The 27830-nt window shown below is 43.8% G+C and overlaps 1 protein-coding gene across 1 annotated transcript in view; it reads left to right on the forward strand.

The window, feature by feature from the left end:
- The window catches only part of EPHA10 (EPH receptor A10), a 1455844-nt gene that overhangs the window by 229206 nt on the left and 1198808 nt on the right, over positions 1 to 27830 (forward strand). The gene's annotated exons all lie outside the window — the stretch shown is intronic.

Here is a 27830-nt window from a genome sequence, read left to right on the forward strand (position 1 = left end):
AAAGGGCGTGGCACTGAAGGGGTTAAATATCAGCACTGTTTTATTTACCAACATTAAAATCTTGTTATGTGCTAAAAAAAAAAAAATAACATTGTCCAGCACACCCGCTAGTACCCAGCCAAAAACGTAACTTCCTACAGCCTCTAAGTCTCACATGGGCACCCAGCAGGATAGTCACATAAATCATCTCACTTTGAAGTCAGAGAAAGACAAGTAGACACTGAGCTCCCTGGAAGACACAGCCTGACATTTGATCTCTGTCTATGAATGCACGGCCAATGTGATAAGATAAGAACAAGACGTAAAGGCCTGTTTACAGAAATTCAGTCAATAGGAGTTTGGCAAGGGAAGGGACAAACTCAGGCTGGACAGCCTAAAACAAATAAAGCCAGCAAATAGGAAGCAAGCAAATGTGAGTTAAAAACCAGAAAGCAAATTCTAAGCACTGCAGTCCCAGGGAAGCTTTCTGAATGTCCCCAGTGTTTGGCCGCCACATCCAGGTGAGAAAATGGTGAGAAAGTGCACGGTGTGCTAGGTGAGACACCCACTGCTGGAGTCACAGGGAGTGGATGCATGCTACTGTGTCAGAGTATTGCATACTAAATCATATGGCATAACAACTGTACCCTAAATAACATTTACAAAAATATAGTCCCAATTGCTGTAGACTTTTTGTTGTTAGGTCCACAGAGGCATCCTACAAGCCACATGGTATCACATCCAGGGCCCGAAGAAATATGAATATATCACCCCCATTCTGATGGAACTTAATTGGCTCCCTTTACTGGCCCGCTTCATCTTCAAAACCAGTTGCATCATCTAAAAAGCCATCATGACCAGCACCCCCACTTACACTGAAACTCTCTGGTGGTTCTCACTACACCCTCATCCAGGTCACCATCAGACAGAAAACTAAGAAATGCAAAAAAGTTTAAAAAAAGTATTAGGCTTTTCTATCCACACACCCCGGATCTGGAACAGCATCCACATTCCACTCAGGATATGTGGATGTTTCTCTGTTGTCTTCCACTGCCTTTTAGGTTTGGTTTGTGGTCTATAAATACCCCATAGTGCATACATATGTTTTTGGGAATAATATTTGGGACACTGTATTCATGTGAGTCGATATTCTGAGAAAGATATTTTAGAACTAGACCAGAAGCATGATGGGTCTGTTAGAAGTCTTCTTTTCAATCTTCTGTCTGAGCTCATAGGTTCCCAGCACACCCCTAACAGTGAGCAGTCTATCATGTGTGAAAGGTGCAGAGAGAGGCCACTGCTCTCTTGTAATGCCCAGCAAGGACTGAGCAGTATTTCAAAGGCCTCTGGCTGCGCTGCTAATACTTTGTCTTCTTCCCATCAAGAGGTGACGGGTCTGTGAGCAATGCAATAAGCAGTCCTTAATTTGAGCCTGTAGTTGCCGGTGGGGGGAACCAGCACTTATTTTTGGGGGCAGGCATTTCTTTTTCTGCATCAGGCATTGACTGCGAGCAAGAGACACATATGGGAAAGACGGAGGAAGAAAAAGACGGAAAAGTGTCACAAAGGGAGAAAGCAGGCAGCTGCAAGAGTGAGCTGAAAGGGTAGGGAGTGGCTGTACATGGAGTAAAAAGGCCCAAGGTGGCTTTAGGATTACGCAGCCTCAGTATTCTGTGCTCACACGTTTAACTGCAGCTGCGCTTTTCAGAGGAGAGCTGTGTGCATGGCACGTTTTTATTTTCAAATTAGGCACTGGTCATAAGGTGCTGGCCCCACAGCCCTGCTCACACTCCCCCTCACACCCCCATACCGGAAGTCAGTGACATTACTAGACACCTAATACTTTATTACAGATACCAAGTGATGCATGTTTTTTATTACAGGTGTGTTCTTTCAACAGAATGCGCATGTATTAATAAATAACTGCTGGGTGTTTATATTGAGATTATACTGTAATGCCGATCACCTAACAATAACAGCTTGTTTCAAATAATACTTCCCACCGAAATCTGCCTTTTCTAAGCACAGGAAATAACAGCCAGTGCTATTACCTGAGTTAATGGTACATAGCATGCCAACACTGTTAGCTGACTTGCCAGGATCCAAACTCAAGACCAGCAAACCACATGAGATGTTTAACACACACTGCTGCATGCACTCATGGTGGACACATTGCGCTGGGTGTTTGTGGTTGGCACTGCTGAGCAATTAAAAGTCAAACCATGTGCGTTTAACAGAGTAATTAGTTCTAACTCGAACAACATGCATTAATAATCCAGAACCAACCATTGTCGGTTGCATGGAGACAAGTGCTGCACCAAGAGTTGGTGTATATTCGCTGCTAATAGTAGATCCTTTCCATGTTACAATAAGGCATCTTAACGATGAATTATCATCTAGTTCAGGGGCGGCCGGCCCAGGTGAGAGCGGTGGGGGCGGGGGCGGGGGTGGGGGGGGAGGGGTAAGTCGACAGATGACGGTATAGGTAAAATTAAATACAAAAATTATTAAAACCACTTGCCGCAAGGTAAGTGGTTTTATTTATTTATTTATTTATTTAATTTTACCTATATCGTCATCTGTGGCTTCATCCTCACCCCGCCCCGCCACTCTCACCTGTGTGGGCTGCCAGTGTTCTAGTTATATTACAAAACTAAACAGTTCATTTTGCTCTATTCAAAATGTCATATTTCAGTTGATGTTTTACTGCATGTTTAAACAATGGATATATATTAAATATATGGGGTTCTGTAATCCCTGTATATTCACCTGTCTCTAATTACAAAGACTGTTGCTAATGCCAGCAGCCAAAGTGAAAGGAAGGTCAGGTCACAGAGCATAATCGAAGCAGCTGATTAGCAGCAAAAACTTTAGCATTTATTTCTTCTGTATTTTTCTAGCTTGCAATGACAAGCAGAGAGAACATGTTTATTTTTGGCTCTCCTAAAAAAGTCAGAAAAAAGATAGAATCTTTCTGCATGTATTTACACATTCAGAACTACTAAAGCTGTTTTTTTTAAACTGACTTGATTGAACTGTTTCTAATATCTGTTTGTAATAAATATCTAACAGGGTTTTGTTATGTATTTTTTGCACTAGAGGTTTTATTTTAATTCTTCATGTTTGCAAACATGCTCGCTCTTTCATATGAAAGAGCTACACACTTGGGGCCCATATGCACAAAAGGATTTAGCATTTCATAAAGGACTGAATAACAATTTCGGTCGATAAGAAATGCTAAATTGCCTTTCCATATGTCCAAAGGCAGATTGGATATCACAAAATGCGATTTCTACTCCGTAAAAATCCCACTCTGCGATTCCCTAAATAGGAAATCGCGAATAGGTATTACCTATTTGCTATTTCCTGAGCACATGTACAAAGCATTTCCTAAATATGAAATGGGCATTTACGAGATGCTATTACCTTTGACACCAAGTCGATGGTAACCATGTGCCATTTTAAAAAATGCATCCAAAATAAATTTTTTAAAGAGGCATGTAGTGCGCACATGATCCTGGGGCATTTGTGTGCTTTACATGTACACCACTTTTTTGGGGGGGCATTAAGGGGGGCCTTAGGACCATAGGGACCCTTGGTTTTGCATTTCTTATATAGCGATTTTCTACCAGCGATTTCTACTCTGTAGGAATCACTATTAGGAAATCTCTGTTTCTGTATATTCCATTTTACATTTCCTATATAGCTATCGCTTGGGTTTCGCTATTTCGGAAATGCAAAATGGAAATTTTGTGCATATGGTCCCAAGTGTTTAAGTGGTTTGTGGGAATGGAGATGGTGTAACCATGTATTATATAATATAAAGTACCCCCTGACATACATGATAAGGATATTGCAAGTCACCTCTGAGTTCCATACCCTTATAAAGGAACTCAGCCTTTGACCTCATTACTCTCTATGGTTATGGAACTCTTTGGTGGCTTGCAATAACCTTATAATGTATGGCAGTGGTTACTTTATCCATCATATAAAGGTAACTGTCCATGCCACTAAGAGCAAGGCTGTTAGCTATATAAAAATGCATTATTTATCCTCTTTGAGCACGATTGTGATGTAGCATACATGGTTTAGTGCTGGAACCACACAGAATTCTGAGTTGGATTATATAGGCACTTTGTGTAAAGACTAGACAGTTGAATTAAGTAGTTCCCATCTATGTGCATGGGTAGTGTCTGTCCACGCTCCATATTGAGCATGCCTTTGTGGCTTTTTCTCATTACCCACGCTTTCTGTTTTTCTATTGCTTGTGTTTAAAGAGTCTGTAATACAACTTGCTGTCGCAATCACTTGTGCTGATTGTAAATGCTTCTAATCATCCCCTCTTTACTGACTGATTGTAATAACATACTTTCATGATTATTAAGTGCTGGAACAGGGCAAGTGTTAACACGTTATCAAAAGGAGAATTTTGCTTTTTCATCTTGAAAGGCATAGACTTTTGCCTGTAATTTATGCAATCATATGCTGTGTGTGCAGAATCAATTTGACCTTGTACACTTGAACGTCCAGAAGTGAAGCATGTTTCTTTGATCTCCGACCATTTGGTTAGGACAAACATGCATATTAGAAACCTAACTTTTCCCTTTCTGAGAGAGTAGATGGATGTGGCACAAGGGGGATGTGTCATGTGTGTGCTGATCTTTTAGACCTAAAAGATTCATGTCATGGAGATGGTAGGGCACTGGAGTCTCCAATCCAAACTGGACTTATGAAATATCATTAGGCACCTTCTCTATTAAGCGATCACCAAAGGAGGATTTCATAAGCATTTACAATATCTTATTCTAACACAGCAATCAACTCGTTCCAGTGAACCTCAACGATTCCTCAACATGAATGTGAATCGACTGGGATTGAAAAATGTTTCTTCCCATGACCTATTGGTGACTTTAGACTCACCAAACTTTTGCCTGACAGATCCATGAAAGACACCATCCCATGTCTCCAGCAAAGAGGTTGGTTGTGAAATTGCTGAAGTTAAACTTGAGCTTGTTTGTAAGAATAATGTACAAGCATGATATTGAAATTATGTTTGAAAAATTCATATATGTATTTAAAAACATGTTTTTTGTATCTGCCTTTAATCGAATTCTCTGTTAAAACTAGAAGGTGTCTAATATCTTTGGCAAGTTATTGCGTAGAAAAAAGACACCAAAAAGCACATATATATATATACAGCATTGTGTGATTCCTCTGTATTAGGTGCATAACACCTAACACCATACAAACTTTCTTTAAACATTTCGATTAAGATGGTTGAGGGTAGTGAACATTGTTTTCTATGCTGCTTACCATCTAAGTTAATTTTCCTTTAATGTAGTCATGTATAACAATAAAGACTCTCATTTAAACTTTAGCGGATGGTGTTCCATCTATCAGGGTGAAGGAGGACATTACCTCCACCAACCTCATGGACACCCTAATGGACTCCCATCTGCCAAGTTTTGAAATGACTACTGGCCCAACAGTTATCTCAGTACTTTGAAATAAACTGTCATGGCAGTTCCCTTGAAAGTTTCAGAAACAAAATTCTAAAGCTGTAGATTTTTCTGGAAAACAAAAATGATGACCCCTCACCGTGGGAGTTTTCTCCCAAGTCGTGCAAGCCATTATTTGTTTTTATCTGTCCCTCATTGCCAGATTTTACTTGGTGGTGACGGACAGAAAAAAGATCTTTACATGGACTACCCTAAATTGGGCAAACGGTGTAATGCCCTTCCTCTGACAGCCTCACAGGGACTCCGTTGACAGAAAAATATGGTCCGCAAGTCTCTAACTGAGAGGGCCAGACCGAGAGTTTGGTAGACATGGTAATCCATTGTGTTTGTGAAAGAGTACCCTATCTGGTATCTCTAAATCAGGTCTTAAGTTGTTCCATAGGATTGTGTTAGACCGGCCAGCCTTAGGGTGGTCTTCCCCCAAACATTTTGCCTACTCCCCTCATGTTGCTGGAATTATTATGTTTGGGCTTTTGTTCACTCCTTAAGACATGGTAACATTGGCCTACTCCTGTTTGGCCAATCTAATTTACTTATAAGTCCCTAGTATAGTGATACAACATGTACACAGGGCGTGTAAATTAAATGCTACTAGTGGGACTGCAGTACTTATTGTGCCACCCACTTAAGTAGCCGTTCAAAACATATATCATGCTTTTTATTGCAGCCTGTGTGCAGTTTTAACCTGCCAGTTCAACCTGGCAAAAATCAACCAATTGCCAGGCCTAAATCTCCCTTTATAAAACATAAGTCATCTCTAAGGGACACCATAAACAGTCCATAGCTGAGTCCATTGTATCAAAGAGGTGAACATGTACTTCTAATTTTACATGTCCTAGTAGTAAAAATCTCCTAAATTTGTGTTTGATGTCTAAATTATTGGAATTTAAAATTCTCTTTAGTGATAAAGTCAGATTTTGCCACAATTCTGAAAAACAATACTTTCAGAAAGTTGGCATTATCTTGCAGTATTCATTTAGTGCCTGCAACCTGTGTCTTGGGTCACATGACTGTGATTAGCATGGTCGTTGGTCTTTCTGCATACATCCAAAGCAGTGACTCAAAGAGGGGCTAGTTTTGGCAGGATGGGCCATCCTTCCAGGATAGAAAGAGCACAGCCTCACTTACATTTCAAAGGAGCTGCCTCATCACACTCATACAGGACTTTACTCTAGTCATTTGTCACCCCAGATATCCTGGGACCATAGCAGGGAGGAAAGAAATTCCAGAGTCATCTTTGGGATAAAATCCAGAAGTTTCTTCCACTTCAAAGATGTCACCAGGTATATGATTAGGACCCTCAGACCCATTTTTCAGTTCACTCCTGGACCTGTGGAGGACACTCAGAAGGCCTTCCCTAAACATCAGAGGACTGCCCTGCTGCTTAAGGCCTGCTTTGCACTTTCGAGGACTGCCCTGCTGCTGGAAGCCTTCATTGAACCCTCAGAGAACTGCCCTGCTGCTGAAGGACTGACTAGCTGTTTGAACCTAGGACTACCAGAATGACTTCAAGAGCAAGACTTCAGAAGTTTAATGAAACACATTAAGCTTGCCTCTTGTGTTATTGTCTGTTGTCTGATTGACCCTTGTTTTGTTGTAGCGCATCATGTAATTGTATCGAAATGTGAGTTTATCTTTGCTATTCTGTTATAGTATTGTGTCGCTGACAGGTGTTGCTGTAGGTTTAACTGTGCAACATAGCTTGGCTCTGTTTTTATGACATTGTGACATTTCTGTAAATGTTCATATTATACACCATGGTGATATAACAAAATGTGGATTCACTTGGCTCTTCTGATGTGTGCATCAGGGAGGTTTAACAAAGGGTAGCATTGCTTTGCTGTTGCAGCATTGTGTGAGTGAAACATATTTGATATCGATCATGAGAGAGGTGTACCAAGGTGTGGTATATATTGTCACCCTCTATTCCAGCTCCGAATGATTGATATGTTTAGATACTGAGCAACAGGAATGCGTAATACAATGTGGTATAGTGTGGCTATGCTCTTGAAGCACTGCGTGATTGACACGTTTTGATGTAGTGAGTGAGAGAGATGTAACAAAATATGATATAGCTTTACTCTGTTGTTATGGTATTGTATATTTGTAACATGTTTGTCCATCGTGCTTCAAACGTTTGTAAGAAAATGTGGTAGCGCCATGTTCTGCTGTTATAGTATGCTGTGACTGATGGGTTTTGCTACAGCTATCAGGTAGGTGGAGCGATGAAATATAGTTTGGCTCTACTGTTGTGACATTGTCTGAGTGAAACATGTTTTGATGTGTATAAGAGATGCAGTATGACAGGTGGTATAGCTTGGATCTGCTATTAAAGCACCATGTGATTGACAGATGGTTTGATATAGTTCATTTGTGAGGGATTGTAGCACAATGTAATTTAACTTAGCTCTGCTAGTATGGCATTGTATGATTGAAACATGTTTTGATATAGCGCATCAAAATGAGCTGTATCTTTGCACTGCTTTTATGGAATTGTGTGACTTTAGTGTATTTTGACATTCCACAGCAGGAGGTTGTAACAAAATAGGGAAACACTTTGTTGTGATGTTGTAGAACTGTGATTGACACATGTCCTGACATCACACATAATATTGGAAAGGGAGCCCCACTCTTTTAGTCTAACTGAATGTTTAATTGTGGCCCTATTACAATATACGGAGGTTATCAAAAAAGTTATTTTAGATACTGCAAACTTGAATTGTGTTATTAATAGCCTCAACACTCTCACCTCTTGCTTTCAGGGCATGATATTTCATGCTTATGTTTTCTTGCTGTCACTGCATCCCTCATTCCTACATAAACAATTTGAATGATGCCAAGACCTTAAAATCAATACTTTAAAAGGGCACCTTTAATTAAGATTGATTGAACTACAGGTGTTGCACTCCTTTACTGCAGGAGTCAATCCGTATCTGACCGTTGAATAATGTGGTCGCTGGAATCAATAATAATGTCCACATCGGCTATTCTCCAACTCAGAACATATTTGTTTAAATTCAGTTGAATAATGAGCGTTGAAGTTGCACTTGTCGCCTGAAGACGAAAGAAACTTTATTCAAAGGTTTTTGAAACATTTTATAATACTTCAAAGAGAAGATTTTTGAAGTAGAAACAGAATGATTTTAGTATGTACATTGATTCTTAACTGTACGCTCAAGTTCCTGTTTTGTCTCGCAAGACTGTGATAAAACACATATCACCTATATATCAAGCATGCCTCTGGTATGTTTGTTTATGTTCTGAAGAAAGAGGGCAATGGCTTGTACCAAACGTAACATTATAAACGACTGCAAACCAAGGCATGACTCAGGTCTTTAAGACTTTTGTTCTACTGTTAGGTGGTGGTGCCAGATGGCTTCCGGTGGTCGAGGACACACTATTCCAGTCCAGTATTTCCAGCAATTCTAATCCAGAACCTTAGTCCAAATGGTAAAAATTAGGTGAGGAGAACCGGGACCGCTCTCAATGAACCGCAAAATCAACACTGTCTCATCCGCCTGTTCCCATACGCTCCACATGCTTCGGAAGATCTTCAAGTGGTACCCACTGAAACCAGGAGAATGGTCACCCAGGCGCTTGTCAGCACAAGCTTGACAATGGCAACACACTCTACACCTGCGCCACCCAAAAACTCAAAAAGAATTTGCAGCACATCCAGAACGTCTCTGTCAGACTTATCCTAGACATCCCCCGCTGCAGCCACATCTCCAGTCACCTGAGAGACCTTCACTGACGCTCGATCAACAAAAGAATCACCTTCAAGCTCTTCGTGCAAGCCTACAAGGCCATCCACAACACCGGACCTGCATACCTCAACTACCGCTTCTCCTTCTACACACCCACCAGACATTTCCACTCTGCCCAAATGCCCACTAGGCCACTGTTCCATGGATCCACAAGACCTTGGCTGCAGGAAGGTCATTCTCCTACCTCACTGCAAAGACCTGGATTTCCCTGTCTCTGCTTCTAACCATCACTACCTCAGTTCAGGAAGGAACTCAAGACCTGGCTCTTCAACTGAACTGCAGAATTCCCCCAGCGCCTTGAGACCCTAACGGGTGATTAGTCACGCTTTAAAAAAAAACATGATTTATTGATTGAATTTGGCAAGCATTGTTAAGTGGAATCCATGGTTTACTAATTACATTACATTTTTCAAATATTAGTAGTATCTAAGAAATAAATGTTAAACATTTAAAGACAACAAATGAAGCTAAACTAGGATCTTTGTTGACTGGCTTAACTTATATATTAATCGCGGAACTGTACTCAAATTTTTTTTACCCTATTTGAATTTGCTTTGAAGAGTGTTACAAATAGTTTTCCATTTCTCTACGACATACTGTACAGGTACCTAAAATCTTTTTTTTCCATTCTTGCATTGATTTGTAGAGGAGGGGCTTTTGTTATAATATGTGTCTTTCTAAGAAGGGTGATGTAGTCTAGATATTTAAGTTCTGTACCTCCTCAAGTATATCTGGCCAGTAATTCTGGTTTACAGTTAATTTCTTTTGTTCTTTCTTTCTTTGTTAAAATGTATTTCTGTACTTTCCTCACATTATCACACGTATAATAAATAAATAATGTACATTTAATAAAGCAACTTTGCAACTGGTGATAAATGTTCATTATTATTCCATACATTGGCTTGTGTGAGGTTGGAATGTTAATAATATGATTCATAGGCTGAAGGAATTGTGTCCCATTTCGATAAAGAAGCATCGCCTGGCTAACAGCCATAGAATATGTTCTGAAAAGATTCATTGTCTGCTTTGTGTGAATATGGCAATTTTTGCTGAGGGTAACAATAAGCCACATCACTAATTAGGTTGTATAAGACACCATGTCATTGGCAGGGCTTGCAGGGCTAATGGGTGATACAAGCTGCAGAGTCTGCCTGACGAGGGCTCTGGCACTTATTTTTTTTATAAATTAAGCACTGGGATTTCCTCTGTGAAGGCTGATATCACAACAAAGGGAATGAAAGTAAACAGAAGGCCAAGTTTTTCATCAGAGGACTATGCATGCATCCACAAGCTAGAGATGCCAGGAAGTGAAATCATATTTAAAGATAATGGAGAACCCAAGTTACCCTTGAGGGCCTGGGCAAAATTAAATGAACGGGTGAAAGTGCCTTCAAGGGATTTGTTTACAATACTTAGTCATGCAATTTCAAACTCTCAATCTGGTACAATCGTTCATCAATTACTTGTAAATCAATTGCTTTTTGTAAAGATGTATAAATTGTATTTGGTAAATGCTGATCAATTCTAGATAAAATAAAGACTTAAATCCAATCATAAGAAATATGATCAAATGATATACAAACACGGGTGTATGTAAAAAGAAATTTTATCTTTCAAAGAATTTATCAAGGGTGCTACAAATATATACATACAATGTGACAAAAGGAAGTTATAAACAATTCAATGGTCCTACAATATCACACTTGTATACACTTTTCCTTATATAAATTGACTTTAGAAAAAGTGTTAAGGTCGACGTTTCGGTCTCTCATGCAATCGTCCATGAGACCATCTTCAGGACTATTGTGTACTATACAGATGACCCCTATTAAAACATGGAATAGACAGTGATTACCATCCCTGTTTAAAAATTTTAATGTTCACAAATTAGAACACCCGTGATCATTGATTTCAAATAATATATTTACATATAGAAAGACATTCTACTAAGAAATTGGTTCCTATTTATGAAATATCAGAATTTGGCTAAACATAGTTTGTATATCGTTCAAAAGTCAAACAATTGCATTACTTCATATGGATAATTCACATCATAACAAAATTCGACAAAGAGTCATATACAGGACCTTTCAGTTATTTACTAATATCCATCCACATATCAGAGTTTAGCTCAGTACTCTTTATATGTCAGTTAGGAATCTAAACAGTCATAATGATTCATATACATTGTATAAGAAATTATATTTTTCAACAAAAAATCATATGGGGAACATATCAAATTAATAGCCATTTAGTAGTTCACAGATCAGTTAATACTTTTCAGTTTACTTAGATCGAATCAAACCTTCTAGGAAGTGAAATCAGTCACTCTGAAGTATAAGTATTGAAAGATTCAACAGATTATTTTCTGCCTAGAACTCCACGAAACAGCTAAGATGTATAATGCCTCAAACATTGTCCAACCCTGCTGGTTGGTGTAGGTTATCCTCACTACTGTATTGTCTGTGCAGCAGTAATCCCTTTCTGGGACATCAACAAGCAGAAATGTTAGCCCATTTTTAAACAGTTCTCTTTGTTAAGGACCGGACTCAAAATAGGTTTGCCTAATGCCATTTCATAGTTGATGCCTACCAGCAGCCTCAGTGCCACCCTGAACAAAATATTGTATGTGAAAGGTGGTAGGTGTCTCTTTTAGAGTGTCATATTTAGGAGGAAAAGCACACAGAGGGGGGTGAAAGGCAGCCAATGTAGTTCTTGATTGAAAAGATAGACTGCACTGGTGAATTCCGCAAGGCAGCAAACTCCCATTGATATCATGAAGGGGATAAGCACTGAACAAGCTAAAGGTCCTCAGTCAGGAGATCTACAACGAAATTGATCCAACGTGCTTAGAAAAATATGACAATAGCCATTTCACTACAGGTGAAAGAGGATACGTATAAAATCAGGGAATAAATGGATTGCAAGGGGGCATTAAAATTAGAGAAAGAATTATGTTTTACAGAACATCTTGCCTTTTCAAGCACTGCCTTTTAGATGCCTAAACAGTAACTGATCTCATAGAAAATAGACTCTGCCACATCTTAGATTAGGAAGTCCCAATGTCTCCCAATTGAGAAACCACCATCTTGGATTTGGCACTTTATATGGTTAACCTCCTTCCTTGACTGGGAACTCATGGCATCTGCGATTCTACGAAGGAGAAGTCCCGGGTGGGCAGTGTGCATGCCATGTGCTTTTCTGGATGTTTTCTGCTGCCACGTGCACTCTTTGTCATCCATTACTCTGTATGAAACTCATCTGGGTTCCAGGAGTTGCAGAGGCATGGGAGCAGCTCCAATGATCAGAAGGGTCACTTTCAAGATGTTGCACCACGCAGCAGCGGGATGAACATCAGCACATGTTAGACTTTGTGCACTTTCAAAAGAGCATGAACAGGGAAACTGTAGACCATTTGTATACTTCCTGGCACAAAGATGGCACTCCTTGATTGAGGTGCTCCTATGACCGACCACTGCAGCCTTGTACAGATTTCTGAGAGCACTGTAACCATTGCTAATAGGTAATGTAGTACCGGCAACCTCTAGGACCGGAAATGCTTGAGCAGTGGTGTTAGATGGAGAAAGGTTCAAAGAACCCCAACAATTTATGCTGCAATGCACTGGAACTCTGATCTGCTGACACTTTTGGACTGGAGTTCTGTCCATGGGCATGTAAGGTATGAAAGTTGCCAGGAGAACCTTGTTTTCTGAGCAAAGCATTCGATTCCAACCCTGTGTGGAAGCAAACACAAATTAGCAATAGGTCCTTATTTGGGTCTAAAAATCACATCTTTCAATTCATAATGAGTCTGCTGGGATTCAGGCCTTAGAATTAAATCTGGATTAAATAAGGATCCTCTTCTTCCAATCTGAAGATGTCATGAAGGGTGCAATTGTCCAATAGTGGTGAGTGGCAGCCACTGTAAATGAAGAGGCACAATAGAGACCACAGTCTTAATAAATGCATATGAGGCATGAATTCGCGGGAACAAAGAGTTACACATTCTTGAATTCCAGGTTTATTACAAAGCCTCTTGCATTGATCAGGTGTATGTTGCTCAGTAGAGCATATCTTGGAATTGATTAATCTCAGCCACTGGTTCTTATCACTGTTCATGATCATTCGGATTAAAAGTAAGCCCAACAGATGAAATAAAATAATAAGGACTTTGCTGACACTAGCAGCTATGTCTAAAACATCACTAAGCTTAAACCAATACTGAAAATGATGTATCTTAAGAATCAGCAGGAAGCCAACAGGAAAGCAGAACTATTTCCATATGCATTATTGAAATATTCTATATGATGGTCTCCCATAAAATCTGCTGGATAGACTGTGCCGTAAAAAAGATAGATTGTGTTTTGAAATGCTGACATTCTTTTCTCTTCGGCTTCCTGTCCAGGATTGTATTACTTTGAAAATCATATGTTTGGCATTTGAGAGTCTACATCATCAGACTCCCAGTTACCGTTCAGCCAAAATTACCCACCAACCCTCCTCCCTGGATTTACAAAGTAACAATTATATTAAGCATTCAATTTCAAAATATACCTTCTTCACACATGCAGGTCATTCCTTATCTTTACAGTCCTCCTTACTCTGTAAATACACACTAGTTATTGAATATGCTTACAACCAACTTTCTGATCTTCAGGAAAAATGTGTTAAATTATGTTTCATTAGACAGTATTTAGATCAGTGCCAATAGACCCGTTTAGGAAATTGGTGCTGTAAGAAATTGGGTTACTGGTTGAGGGGGGTGAAGCCATACTTAAGCAGCAACCACAAACCTTGTCAGGGGGAAGTCACAAGTAAACCCCAAACTGACCAACATGTGCTTGACCCTCAGGTAGCTTGGCACAATAGTAGACAGCCTTAGCTTTGAGGCAACGTGTAAAGTATTTTTGCAACACACAAACAGTAATAAAGTGAAATTCAGCACAAGAAAAATCCCACATCAATTAAAAAAAATAGAGTAAAATTTGATAAAATACATAAGACAAAATTACAATTAGTAGAACCGGAGATATGCAATTTGAAAGATTTAAGTAAAAATTGTACCTCGAAGCACAAAGTACCAACTGTGGTTTTCTGATCATGCCAGACCGTGAAAAAACAAGACACACAATTGATGGACGACATGCAGAACAAATCAAAACATTCACCCCCAGTCAAGCGATCTGGGTTAAATACATAATTCTTTTGCTCACCATGCCACCCCAGTTTATACCTGGCCATATGCAAATCAGTCTTGACCCTGTGCCTCATGGGAACAGTCCAGCTCGAACTGCTTAGCCAGATCCTCCCTGGACCGGAAACAAGCCTCCTAGGACCAGTTTCAGGGTTTCACCCCTCTTCAGCCAAGATAGCTTGATTCCAGTGGCACAGTGAGCCCAGGACCCATGCCACTGGAGTCAAGCTATCCTGGCTGATGAGGGCTGAAAGCCCGAAACCGGTCTTAGGATGCTTGTTCCCAGTCCAGGGAGGACCTGGCCTGGCAGTTCGGGCTGGACTCTTCCCATTAGGCACAGGGTCATGACTGATTTGCATATTGCTAGGTCCAAACTGGAATGGTATGGTGAGCAAAAAAACGATGGATTGAGGCCCAGATCTTTGTACTGGGGTGAATATACGATATTGTTCTGCATTCTGTCCTTCAATTGTTGTTTTTGCATTTGTCACCATGAGTGGGACGGGTATGCCCAGACATGGGTCCCATGCTCTCCATGCCACTGGAGTCAAGCTATCCTGGCTGATGAGGGCTGAAAGCCCGAAACCCATCCTTGGATGCCTGTTTCCAGTCCAGGGAGGACCTGGCCTGGCAGTTCAGGCTGGACTGTTCCTATTGGGCGCAGGGTCAAGACTGATTTGCATATGGCTGGGTCCAAACTGGAATTGCATGGTGAGCAAAAAAACTATGGATTTAGGCCCAGATCTCTGTACAGGGGTGAATGTACGACATTGTTCTGCATTCTGTCCATCAATTGTTGTTTTTGCATTTGTCACCCCGAGTGGAACGGGTATGCCCAGATGTGGGTCCCATGCTCTCCATGCCACTGGAGAAAAGCTATCCTGGCTGATGAGGGCTGAAAGCCCGAAACCAGTCCTAGGATACTTGTTTCCAGTCCAGGGAGGACCTGGCCTGGCAGTTCGGGCTGGACTGTTCCCATTGGGCACAGGGTCAAGACTGATTTGCATGTGACTGGGTCCAAACTGGAATGGCATGGTGAGCAAAAAAACAATGGATTTATGCCCAGATGTCTGTACTGGGGTGAATGTACGACATTGTTCTGCATTCTGTCCATCAATTGTTGTTTTTGCATTTGTCACCCTGAGTGGGACAGGTATGCCCAGACATGGGTCCCGTGCAGTCCATGCCACTGGAGTCAAGCTATCCTGGCTGATGAGGGCTGAAAGCCCGAAACCAGTCCTAGGATGCCTGTTTCCAGTCCAGGGAGGACCTGGCCTGGCAGTTCAGGCTGGACTGTACCTATTGGGCGCAGGGTCAAGACTGATTTGCATATGGCTGAGTCCAAACTGGAATGGCATGGTGAGCAAAAAAACAATGGATTTAGGCCCAGATCTCTGTACCGGGGTGAATGTATGACATTGTTCTGCATTCTGTCCATCATTTGTTTTTTTTGCATTTGTCACTCCGAGTGGGACAGGTATTGCCAGACGTAGGTCCCGTGCTCTCCATGCCACTGGAGTCAAGCTATACTGGCTGATGAGGGCTGAAAGCCCAAAACTGGTCCTAGGATGCTTGTTTCCAGTCCAGGGAGAAAATGGGCTGGCAGGTCGGGCTGGACTGTTCCCATTGGGGCGCACGGTCAAGACTGATTTGCATATGGCTGGGTCCAAACTGGAATGGCATGGTGAGCAAAAAAACGATGGATTTAGGCTCAGATCTCTGGACTGGGGTGAATGTACGACATTGTTCTGCATTCTGTTCATCAATTGTTGTTTTTGCATTTGTCACCCTCAGTGGGACGGGTATGCCCAGACATGGGTCCCATGCTCTCCATGCCACTGGAGTCAAGCTATCCTGGCTGATGAGGGCTGAAAGCCTGAAACCGGTCCTAGGATGCTTGTTTCCAGTCCAGGGAGGGCCTGGCCTGGCAGTTTGGGCTGGACTGTTCCCATTGGGCACAGGGTAAAGACTGATTTGCATATGGCTGGGTCCAAACTGGAATGGCATGGTGAGCAATAAAAACGATGGATTTAGGCCCAGACCTCTGTACTGGGGTGAATGTACGACATTGTTCTGCATTCTGTCCATCAATTGTTGTTTTTGCATTTGGCACCCCGATTGGGACGGGTATGCCCAGACGTGGGTCCCGTGCTCTCCATGCCACTGGAGTCAAGCTATCCTGGCTGATGAGGGCTGAAAGCCCGAAACCCATCCTAGGATGCCTGTTTCCAGTCCAGGGAGGACCTGGCCTGGCAGTTCAGGCTGGACTGTTCCTATTGGGCGCAGGGTCAAGACTGATTTGCATATGGCTGGGTCCAAACTGGAATTGCATGGTGAGCAAAAAAACTATGGATTTAGGCCCAGATCTCTGTACTGAGGTGAATGTACAACATTGTTCTGCATTCTGTCCATCAATTGTTGTTTTTGCATTTGTCACCCCGAGTGGAACGGGTATGCCCAGATGTGGGTCCCATGCTCTCCATGCCACTGGAGAAAAGCTATCCTGGCTGATGAGGGCTGAAAGCCCGAACCCAGTCCTAGGATGCCTGTTTCCATTTACGTAAATGGGTCGCGACACTGCTCGTCATGCTGCAAATAACCCCAAAGGATTCTGGATAGTGTAGTGGCTACGGTGAGTACGCCTACGCCACGAGTATATAGAAATATAATGCCATCCCTGGACACGTGTTTCGAGGTAATTGCCTCTCGTCAGCAGGGAGCAGGTAGGTATGCGGGGTGCCGATGACTGCCATATATATAGGTAAAATACCTTCCAAGGCGCGCAGGTGCAGACACCGGGCTCGTCAGCCAAAGTCGCTCGAATGAGCTATTAGTAATTTACGTAAATGGGTCGCGACACTGCTCGTCATGCTGCAAATAACCCCAAAGGATTCTGGATAGTGTAGTGGCTACGGTGAGTACGCCTACGCCACGAGTATATAGAAATATAATGCCATCCCTGGACACGTGTTTCGAGGTAATTGCCTCTCGTCAGCAGGGAGCAGGTAGGTATGCGGGGTGCCGATGACTGCCATATATATAGGTAAAATACCTTCCAAGGCGCGCAGGTGCAGACACCGGGCTCGTCAGCCAAAGTCGCTCGAATGAGCTATTAGTAATTTACGTAAATGGGTCGCGACACTGCTCGTCATGCTGCAAATAACCCCAAAGGATTCTGGATAGTGTAGTGGCTACGGTGAGTACGCCTACGCCACGAGTATATAGAAATATAATGCCATCCCTGGACACGTGTTTCGAGGTAATTGCCTCTCGTCAGCAGGGAGCAGGTAGGTATGCGGGGTGCCGATGACTGCCATATATATAGGTAAAATACCTTCCAAGGCGCGCAGGTGCAGACACCGGGCTCGTCAGCCAAAGTCGCTCGAATGAGCTATTAGTAATTTACGTAAATGGGTCGCGACACTGCTCGTCATGCTGCAAATAACCCCAAAGGATTCTGGATAGTGTAGTGGCTACGGTGAGTACGCCTACGCCACGAGTATATAGAAATATAATGCCATCCCTGGACACGTGTTTCGAGGTAATTGCCTCTCGTCAGCAGGGAGCAGGTAGGTATGCGGGGTGCCGATGACTGCCATATATATAGGTAAAATACCTTCCAAGGCGCGCAGGTGCAGACACCGGGCTCGTCAGCCAAAGTCGCTCGAATGAGCTATTAGTAATTTACGTAAATGGGTCGCGACACTGCTCGTCATGCTGCAAATAACCCCAAAGGATTCTGGATAGTGTAGTGGCTACGGTGAGTACGCCTACGCCACGAGTATATAGAAATATAATGCCATCCCTGGACACGTGTTTCGAGGTAATTGCCTCTCGTCAGCAGGGAGCAGGTAGGTATGCGGGGTGCCGATGACTGCCATATATATAGGTAAAATACCTTCCAAGGCGCGCAGGTGCAGACACCGGGCTCGTCAGCCAAAGTCGCTCGAATGAGCTATTAGTAATTTACGTAAATGGGTCGCGACACTGCTCGTCATGCTGCAAATAACCCCAAAGGATTCTGGATAGTGTAGTGGCTACGGTGAGTACGCCTACGCCACGAGTATATAGAAATATAATGCCATCCCTGGACACGTGTTTCGAGGTAATTGCCTCTCGTCAGCAGGGAGCAGGTAGGTATGCGGGGTGCCGATGACTGCCATATATATAGGTAAAATACCTTCCAAGGCGCGCAGGTGCAGACACCGGGCTCGTCAGCCAAAGTCGCTCGAATGAGCTATTAGTAATTTACGTAAATGGGTCGCGACACTGCTCGTCATGCTGCAAATAACCCCAAAGGATTCTGGATAGTGTAGTGGCTACGGTGAGTACGCCTACGCCACGAGTATATAGAAATATAATGCCATCCCTGGACACGTGTTTCGAGGTAATTGCCTCTCGTCAGCAGGGAGCAGGTAGGTATGCGGGGTGCCGATGACTGCCATATATATAGGTAAAATACCTTCCAAGGCGCGCAGGTGCAGACACCGGGCTCGTCAGCCAAAGTCGCTCGAATGAGCTATTAGTAATTTACGTAAATGGGTCGCGACACTGCTCGTCATGCTGCAAATAACCCCAAAGGATTCTGGATAGTGTAGTGGCTACGGTGAGTACGCCTACGCCACGAGTATATAGAAATATAATGCCATCCCTGGACACGTGTTTCGAGGTAATTGCCTCTCGTCAGCAGGGAGCAGGTAGGTATGCGGGGTGCCGATGACTGCCATATATATAGGTAAAATACCTTCCAAGGCGCGCAGGTGCAGACACCGGGCTCGTCAGCCAAAGTCGCTCGAATGAGCTATTAGTAATTTACGTAAATGGGTCGCGACACTGCTCGTCATGCTGCAAATAACCCCAAAGGATTCTGGATAGTGTAGTGGCTACGGTGAGTACGCCTACGCCACGAGTATATAGAAATATAATGCCATCCCTGGACACGTGTTTCGAGGTAATTGCCTCTCGTCAGCAGGGAGCAGGTAGGTATGCGGGGTGCCGATGACTGCCATATATATAGGTAAAATACCTTCCAAGGCGCGCAGGTGCAGACACCGGGCTCGTCAGCCAAAGTCGCTCGAATGAGCTATTAGTAATTTACGTAAATGGGTCGCGACACTGCTCGTCATGCTGCAAATAACCCCAAAGGATTCTGGATAGTGTAGTGGCTACGGTGAGTACGCCTACGCCACGAGTATATAGAAATATAATGCCATCCCTGGACACGTGTTTCGAGGTAATTGCCTCTCGTCAGCAGGGAGCAGGTAGGTATGCGGGGTGCCGATGACTGCCATATATATAGGTAAAATACCTTCCAAGGCGCGCAGGTGCAGACACCGGGCTCGTCAGCCAAAGTCGCTCGAATGAGCTATTAGTAATTTACGTAAATGGGTCGCGACACTGCTCGTCATGCTGCAAATAACCCCAAAGGATTCTGGATAGTGTAGTGGCTACGGTGAGTACGCCTACGCCACGAGTATATAGAAATATAATGCCATCCCTGGACACGTGTTTCGAGGTAATTGCCTCTCGTCAGCAGGGAGCAGGTAGGTATGCGGGGTGCCGATGACTGCCATATATATAGGTAAAATACCTTCCAAGGCGCGCAGGTGCAGACACCGGGCTCGTCAGCCAAAGTCGCTCGAATGAGCTATTAGTAATTTACGTAAATGGGTCGCGACACTGCTCGTCATGCTGCAAATAACCCCAAAGGATTCTGGATAGTGTAGTGGCTACGGTGAGTACGCCTACGCCACGAGTATATAGAAATATAATGCCATCCCTGGACACGTGTTTCGAGGTAATTGCCTCTCGTCAGCAGGGAGCAGGTAGGTATGCGGGGTGCCGATGACTGCCATATATATAGGTAAAATACCTTCCAAGGCGCGCAGGTGCAGACACCGGGCTCGTCAGCCAAAGTCGCTCGAATGAGCTATTAGTAATTTACGTAAATGGGTCGCGACACTGCTCGTCATGCTGCAAATAACCCCAAAGGATTCTGGATAGTGTAGTGGCTACGGTGAGTACGCCTACGCCACGAGTATATAGAAATATAATGCCATCCCTGGACACGTGTTTCGAGGTAATTGCCTCTCGTCAGCAGGGAGCAGGTAGGTATGCGGGGTGCCGATGACTGCCATATATATAGGTAAAATACCTTCCAAGGCGCGCAGGTGCAGACACCGGGCTCGTCAGCCAAAGTCGCTCGAATGAGCTATTAGTAATTTACGTAAATGGGTCGCGACACTGCTCGTCATGCTGCAAATAACCCCAAAGGATTCTGGATAGTGTAGTGGCTACGGTGAGTACGCCTACGCCACGAGTATATAGAAATATAATGCCATCCCTGGACACGTGTTTCGAGGTAATTGCCTCTCGTCAGCAGGGAGCAGGTAGGTATGCGGGGTGCCGATGACTGCCATATATATAGGTAAAATACCTTCCAAGGCGCGCAGGTGCAGACACCGGGCTCGTCAGCCAAAGTCGCTCGAATGAGCTATTAGTAATTTACGTAAATGGGTCGCGACACTGCTCGTCATGCTGCAAATAACCCCAAAGGATTCTGGATAGTGTAGTGGCTACGGTGAGTACGCCTACGCCACGAGTATATAGAAATATAATGCCATCCCTGGACACGTGTTTCGAGGTAATTGCCTCTCGTCAGCAGGGAGCAGGTAGGTATGCGGGGTGCCGATGACTGCCATATATATAGGTAAAATACCTTCCAAGGCGCGCAGGTGCAGACACCGGGCTCGTCAGCCAAAGTCGCTCGAATGAGCTATTAGTAATTTACGTAAATGGGTCGCGACACTGCTCGTCATGCTGCAAATAACCCCAAAGGATTCTGGATAGTGTAGTGGCTACGGTGAGTACGCCTACGCCACGAGTATATAGAAATATAATGCCATCCCTGGACACGTGTTTCGAGGTAATTGCCTCTCGTCAGCAGGGAGCAGGTAGGTATGCGGGGTGCCGATGACTGCCATATATATAGGTAAAATACCTTCCAAGGCGCGCAGGTGCAGACACCGGGCTCGTCAGCCAAAGTCGCTCGAATGAGCTATTAGTAATTTACGTAAATGGGTCGCGACACTGCTCGTCATGCTGCAAATAACCCCAAAGGATTCTGGATAGTGTAGTGGCTACGGTGAGTACGCCTACGCCACGAGTATATAGAAATATAATGCCATCCCTGGACACGTGTTTCGAGGTAATTGCCTCTCGTCAGCAGGGAGCAGGTAGGTATGCGGGGTGCCGATGACTGCCATATATATAGGTAAAATACCTTCCAAGGCGCGCAGGTGCAGACACCGGGCTCGTCAGCCAAAGTCGCTCGAATGAGCTATTAGTAATTTACGTAAATGGGTCGCGACACTGCTCGTCATGCTGCAAATAACCCCAAAGGATTCTGGATAGTGTAGTGGCTACGGTGAGTACGCCTACGCCACGAGTATATAGAAATATAATGCCATCCCTGGACACGTGTTTCGAGGTAATTGCCTCTCGTCAGCAGGGAGCAGGTAGGTATGCGGGGTGCCGATGACTGCCATATATATAGGTAAAATACCTTCCAAGGCGCGCAGGTGCAGACACCGGGCTCGTCAGCCAAAGTCGCTCGAATGAGCTATTAGTAATTTACGTAAATGGGTCGCGACACTGCTCGTCATGCTGCAAATAACCCCAAAGGATTCTGGATAGTGTAGTGGCTACGGTGAGTACGCCTACGCCACGAGTATATAGAAATATAATGCCATCCCTGGACACGTGTTTCGAGGTAATTGCCTCTCGTCAGCAGGGAGCAGGTAGGTATGCGGGGTGCCGATGACTGCCATATATATAGGTAAAATACCTTCCAAGGCGCGCAGGTGCAGACACCGGGCTCGTCAGCCAAAGTCGCTCGAATGAGCTATTAGTAATTTACGTAAATGGGTCGCGACACTGCTCGTCATGCTGCAAATAACCCCAAAGGATTCTGGATAGTGTAGTGGCTACGGTGAGTACGCCTACGCCACGAGTATATAGAAATATAATGCCATCCCTGGACACGTGTTTCGAGGTAATTGCCTCTCGTCAGCAGGGAGCAGGTAGGTATGCGGGGTGCCGATGACTGCCATATATATAGGTAAAATACCTTCCAAGGCGCGCAGGTGCAGACACCGGGCTCGTCAGCCAAAGTCGCTCGAATGAGCTATTAGTAATTTACGTAAATGGGTCGCGACACTGCTCGTCATGCTGCAAATAACCCCAAAGGATTCTGGATAGTGTAGTGGCTACGGTGAGTACGCCTACGCCACGAGTATATAGAAATATAATGCCATCCCTGGACACGTGTTTCGAGGTAATTGCCTCTCGTCAGCAGGGAGCAGGTAGGTATGCGGGGTGCCGATGACTGCCATATATATAGGTAAAATACCTTCCAAGGCGCGCAGGTGCAGACACCGGGCTCGTCAGCCAAAGTCGCTCGAATGAGCTATGGCTGACGAGCCCGGTGTCTGCACCTGCGCGCCTTGGAAGGTATTTTACCTATATATATGGCAGTCATCGGCACCCCGCATACCTACCTGCTCCCTGCTGACGAGAGGCAATTACCTCGAAACACGTGTCCAGGGATGGCATTATATTTCTATATACTCGTGGCGTAGGCGTACTCACCGTAGCCACTACACTATCCAGAATCCTTTGGGGTTATTTGCAGCATGACGAGCAGTGTCGCGACCCATTTACGTAAATGCCTGTTTCCAGTCCAGGGAGGACCTGGCCTGGCAGTTCGGGCTGGACTGTTCCCATTGGGCACAGGGTCAAGACTGATTTGCATATGACTGGGTCCAAACTGGAATGGCATGGTGAGCAAAAAAACAATGGATTTATGCCCAGATGTCTGTACTGGGGTGAATGTACGACATTGTTCTGCATTCTGTCCATCAATTGTTGTTTTTGCATTTGTCACCCCGAGTGGGACAGGTATGCCCAGACATGGGTCCCGTGCAGTTCATGCCACTGGAGTCAAGCTATCCTGGCTGATGAGGGCTGAAAGCCCGAAACCAGTCCTAGGATGCCTGTTTCCAGTCCAGGGAGGACCTGGCCTGGCAGTTCAGGCTGGACTGTACCTATTGGGCGCAGGGTCAAGACTGATTTGCATATGGCTGAGTCCAAACTGGAATGGCATGGTGAGCAAAAAAACAATGGATTTAGGCCCAGATCTCTGTACTGGGGTGAATGTATGACATTGTTCTGCATTCTGTCCATAATTTGTTTTTTTTGCATTTGTCACTCCGAGTGGGACAGGTATTGCCAGACGTAGGTCCCGTGCTCTCCATGCCACTGGAGTCAAGCTATCCTGGCTGATGAGGGCTGAAAGCCCAAAACTGGTCCTAGGATGCTTGTTTCCAGTCCAGGGAGAAAATGGGCTGGCAGGTCGGGCTGGACTGTTCCCATTGGGGCGCACGGTCAAGACTGATTTGCATATGGCTGGGTCCAAACTGGAATGGCATGGTGAGCAAAAAAACGATGGATTTAGGCTCAGATCTCTGTACTGGGGTGAATGTACGACATTGTTCTGCATTCTGTTCATCAATTGTTGTTTTTGCATTTGTCGGACCGTGAAAAAGTCACAAGATCAGGGTAACCCTTATGGAGTGTGAGTCAGATATAGGGACCATGTTAAGCCAGCTGAACAAAGCACCTTAAATTCTGGTGCAAGTCGCTTCATGTCAGATGGGGACAGCAGCTCGCCTGGGAGAGCACCTTCAGGCCCATCTTCAAGGGTCCAGGACTGTGGTGGCACTTAGTACTCACTGCAAGCAGAGTCCAGGTGCAGGGTTTAAAGTGGTTGGAGCATTTTCAGTCCCTGAGGCATCTGATGAGGAGGCCATGACAACTTGCCTTCTCTGGTGATCCTGAGTTCAAGATGCAGGTTGCAGGTGCAGGTTGGTTGTCTTTTAGCACTCTACACTTTACCACTGCTAACCAGTGCTAAAGTGCTTGTGCTCTCCCCTAAAGCATGCTAGAATTGGCTAACACCTGATTGGCTCATTTAGTTTCCTTGCAAGTCCCTCGTGTATGGCCACATGGGTACCAAGGACCTGTAAATTAAATGCACCTAGTGGGCAACAGCAGTCATTGTGCAAATCACTAAAAGTAGTCTTTTACAACATATTTCCGGGCTACAAACTGCAATCTGTATTATAGTTTTAAACTGCCAATTCGAACTGGCAAAATAAACCTCTTACCAGACCTCAACCTATTAGTAGAACATGTGTTTTTAAGTTTTGCTTGTTCTGGTAGTGGAAAACTCCTAAATTTGTTTTCCACTACTTTAACGCCTACCTCTACCACAGGACACCATTGGGTTACCTTCTTACATTTAATAAGTGCTAACATTGTGATTGGGAGCAGGTAGAAATATCATGGTTGGACTAAAATGAGTTGTAATTTAATATCCTCTTTAATGGTAAAGTTAGATTTTAGATTACAATTTTGAAAATGCCACTTTTAAAAAGCTGACATTTTCCAGCACAAAAATGTCTGAGGCCTTCTAGTATTTTCCAGCTGCCATGACCTGTTTATTGCTCCCCCATCAGAAATGCGTTAGGGCACAGACAGTGAAGAATAGGACCTGGGTCTAGCTGGTAGAGTGCCATCTTGCTAGGATGGGAGGGGTGGAGCTCTTCCCTGGCCCACATAGATTTCAAAGCTCTGCCTCCAGCACATTCACAAAGTAACTTGATGCAGCCGACTGTCACCCTAGACCTCTTGGAACCTGGGCTGTGTAAGGAAGGAACTACCCAGAACCAAACGTGGGAGTGAACTAGACGTTTTCACTACTTCAATAGGTGGCACCAGGTATAAATATTGTACATTCTGAGCCACTCATAAGCGTACACCTATACCTGGATGGCCATTCTACTTGATGCCTGACTTGTTCTTCAGAAGGCTGCCCTGCTGCAACCGGAGGACTGCTCAACTGCATGAGGCCTGGCTTGTTCCCAGAAGACTGCCCTACTACTTGAGGCTTACCCTGCTCTCTGAGAGGGAAGACTGGACCTGCTCTCTTCATCTCGGGCTAACCTGAGTGTCTCCAAGTGTCAGTTGACTGAGCTTGTGTTCTAAGCTACTGGTACACAACAAGCTCCCAAGACCTGTCGCAAATGTGGATTGCACCACCAATTCCAAATTCAAAAGTAATTGGTCCCTCCATTATTTGTTATTATTAAGTGTCTTTATTCTTCATTTATAGTCAAAACAGCCAAGCAGCCAACGCGTTTCGTCCAGCTTCATTGGACTTCATCAGGGCTTAGTATCAAAATTCAGTCTCCTATGATTGTGGGGAATCAAAACAACGCTGTCCTTTTCAGTATGTCTCCCACGTTTGAACTGCTCCCTCCTGTATCCAGGGTGAGTCCACTGTTACTTGGCTTCTGTGCCGCACAGCATAGAACTTCAGGATGCCAAAATCTGCGTCTTTACCTGTGTAATACTGACCCGTGACACACTGAACAGGACAGTGTTATTTCGATTCCCCACAATCATAGGAGACTGAATTCTGATGCAAAGCCCTGATGAAGTCCACTTATAAAAATAAATAGGACAGTAACTTAAAAAAGCATTTTCTTCCCCCCTTTTTTTTATCTCACGTGTATTCGTCATGTATATAGTGTACTGTCTAAATCCCTAATCACTACATGTCACTTTTTCACTTGTTTCTTGTCGCAATTGAATTTGTAATTGTGACAGCCATCAGCATTTGATACTCATTTTGGATATACTATTGAATCTTAATTTGGTGTGTGTTTTCCTTGTCTTTCATGAACTATTGTTGTATGCATTGCAAATAAGAGGTTTGGGTAAAGTCAAAAGTAATTTTCTAATTCATTTATGTTAGAAAAAACATCAAATTAAACACATTGAACATGATTCCGAACATCATAGATTTCTGACAAGGACCCTAGCACTGATTATTTTACAAATTAAGCACTCGTTCAAGCACGGATGAAGTCCATCTAAATAATGTCTTCTGACCCATTGTCATTTTGGGCCTGCCATGTATTTATGCTTATTCTGTCTGCTACTCCGGCCCACACGTTGTGGTGACAATGTGCCCCATTGCTCTTTGAGCATCCCATTATATACTACCATCTCTCAAGTAGCTGTTTCTCAATATGATCTCATCTCCACCTCGGATCTTTAGCACATACTTTACTACACCCCCTGTTCCCTGAACGTTTACCAGTCATGGCTTGCCCCACTCACTGACTCGTTCCTAGTCCTGTCAAGCCTCTCCCGATGATAAGTCTTCGACTTAAAAATACCTGCATTTGGTGGGCTTTGTGTGGTGAAATCAAAGTGGCAAATTGGAATGCAAGTGAAACATTTATGAAGTTGGACATAATAAATGCATTTTGTTAGACCTGCCAGCCTTAGGGCGGTCTTCCCCAAATGTTTTGCCCTCCTCCATTTTTTTAGCTGATCTTGTTTTTGCTGGCCTTAGGGCTCTGTGCACTTACCACTGCTAACCAATGCTAACATGATTGTGCTCTCTCCTCTAAATAAGGTAGAATTCGCTTTTTTCCAGTTGGCATATTTAATTCACTTCAAAGTCCCTAGCACTGTGGTACTACATGTAACCAGGGCCTGTAAATTAAATGTTAATAGTGGGCCTGCAGCACTGATTGTGCCACCTACTTAAGTACCTCCTGTAAACATGTCTTAGGTCTGCCACTGAAGCTTATATGTGACATTTTAAACTGCCATTTTTACCTGGCAAAATAAACCTTTTTCCATGCCCAAACCATCTTTTTTAATACATACACATCACCAGTAGGGTAGGCCCTGGGAAGCCCAGAGGGCAGGGTGCAATATATTTAAAAAGTAGGACATGTAATTTTAAGTATATGTACTGGTAGTGAAAAACTCTAACATTTGTTTTTCACTACAACAAGGTTTACCTCTCCCATAGACTAACATTGGGGTTACCTTATTACTTTAATAAGCTGGAATTTCTAAATAAGACAGCTCATATTTAGTGTCTTCGGAATTGTAATGAAAAATCCTAACTTCTAAGGCTTTGTATATTCCTCCTAGACAGCCACACACAATAGAGAGCCTAGGTGTGCCTGGGTGGGCTATCACTGGCAGGATAGGAGGATGCAGCTGAACCTAGCTCTACTTACATTTGAATAGGCTATGTCTCGCCTCCAAAAAAAGGGCTGCATACCCTTCTGTAGTTAATTTGGAGACTGGGGAGGAGGATGTTTGGGAACTTCAAAGCAAAACTTATAGAAGCTTCTCCCCCACTTCAAAGACACAACTGGGTAAAAATACTGGGCCTCAGACACCACCTCTTCAGTACACTTCTGGACCTGTGGATACTCTGCC

The sequence above is a fragment of the Triturus cristatus genome, chromosome 3_2, assembly GCF_964204655.1.
Source record: "Triturus cristatus chromosome 3_2, aTriCri1.1, whole genome shotgun sequence".
Classification (NCBI taxonomy): Eukaryota; Metazoa; Chordata; class Amphibia; order Caudata; family Salamandridae; genus Triturus; species Triturus cristatus.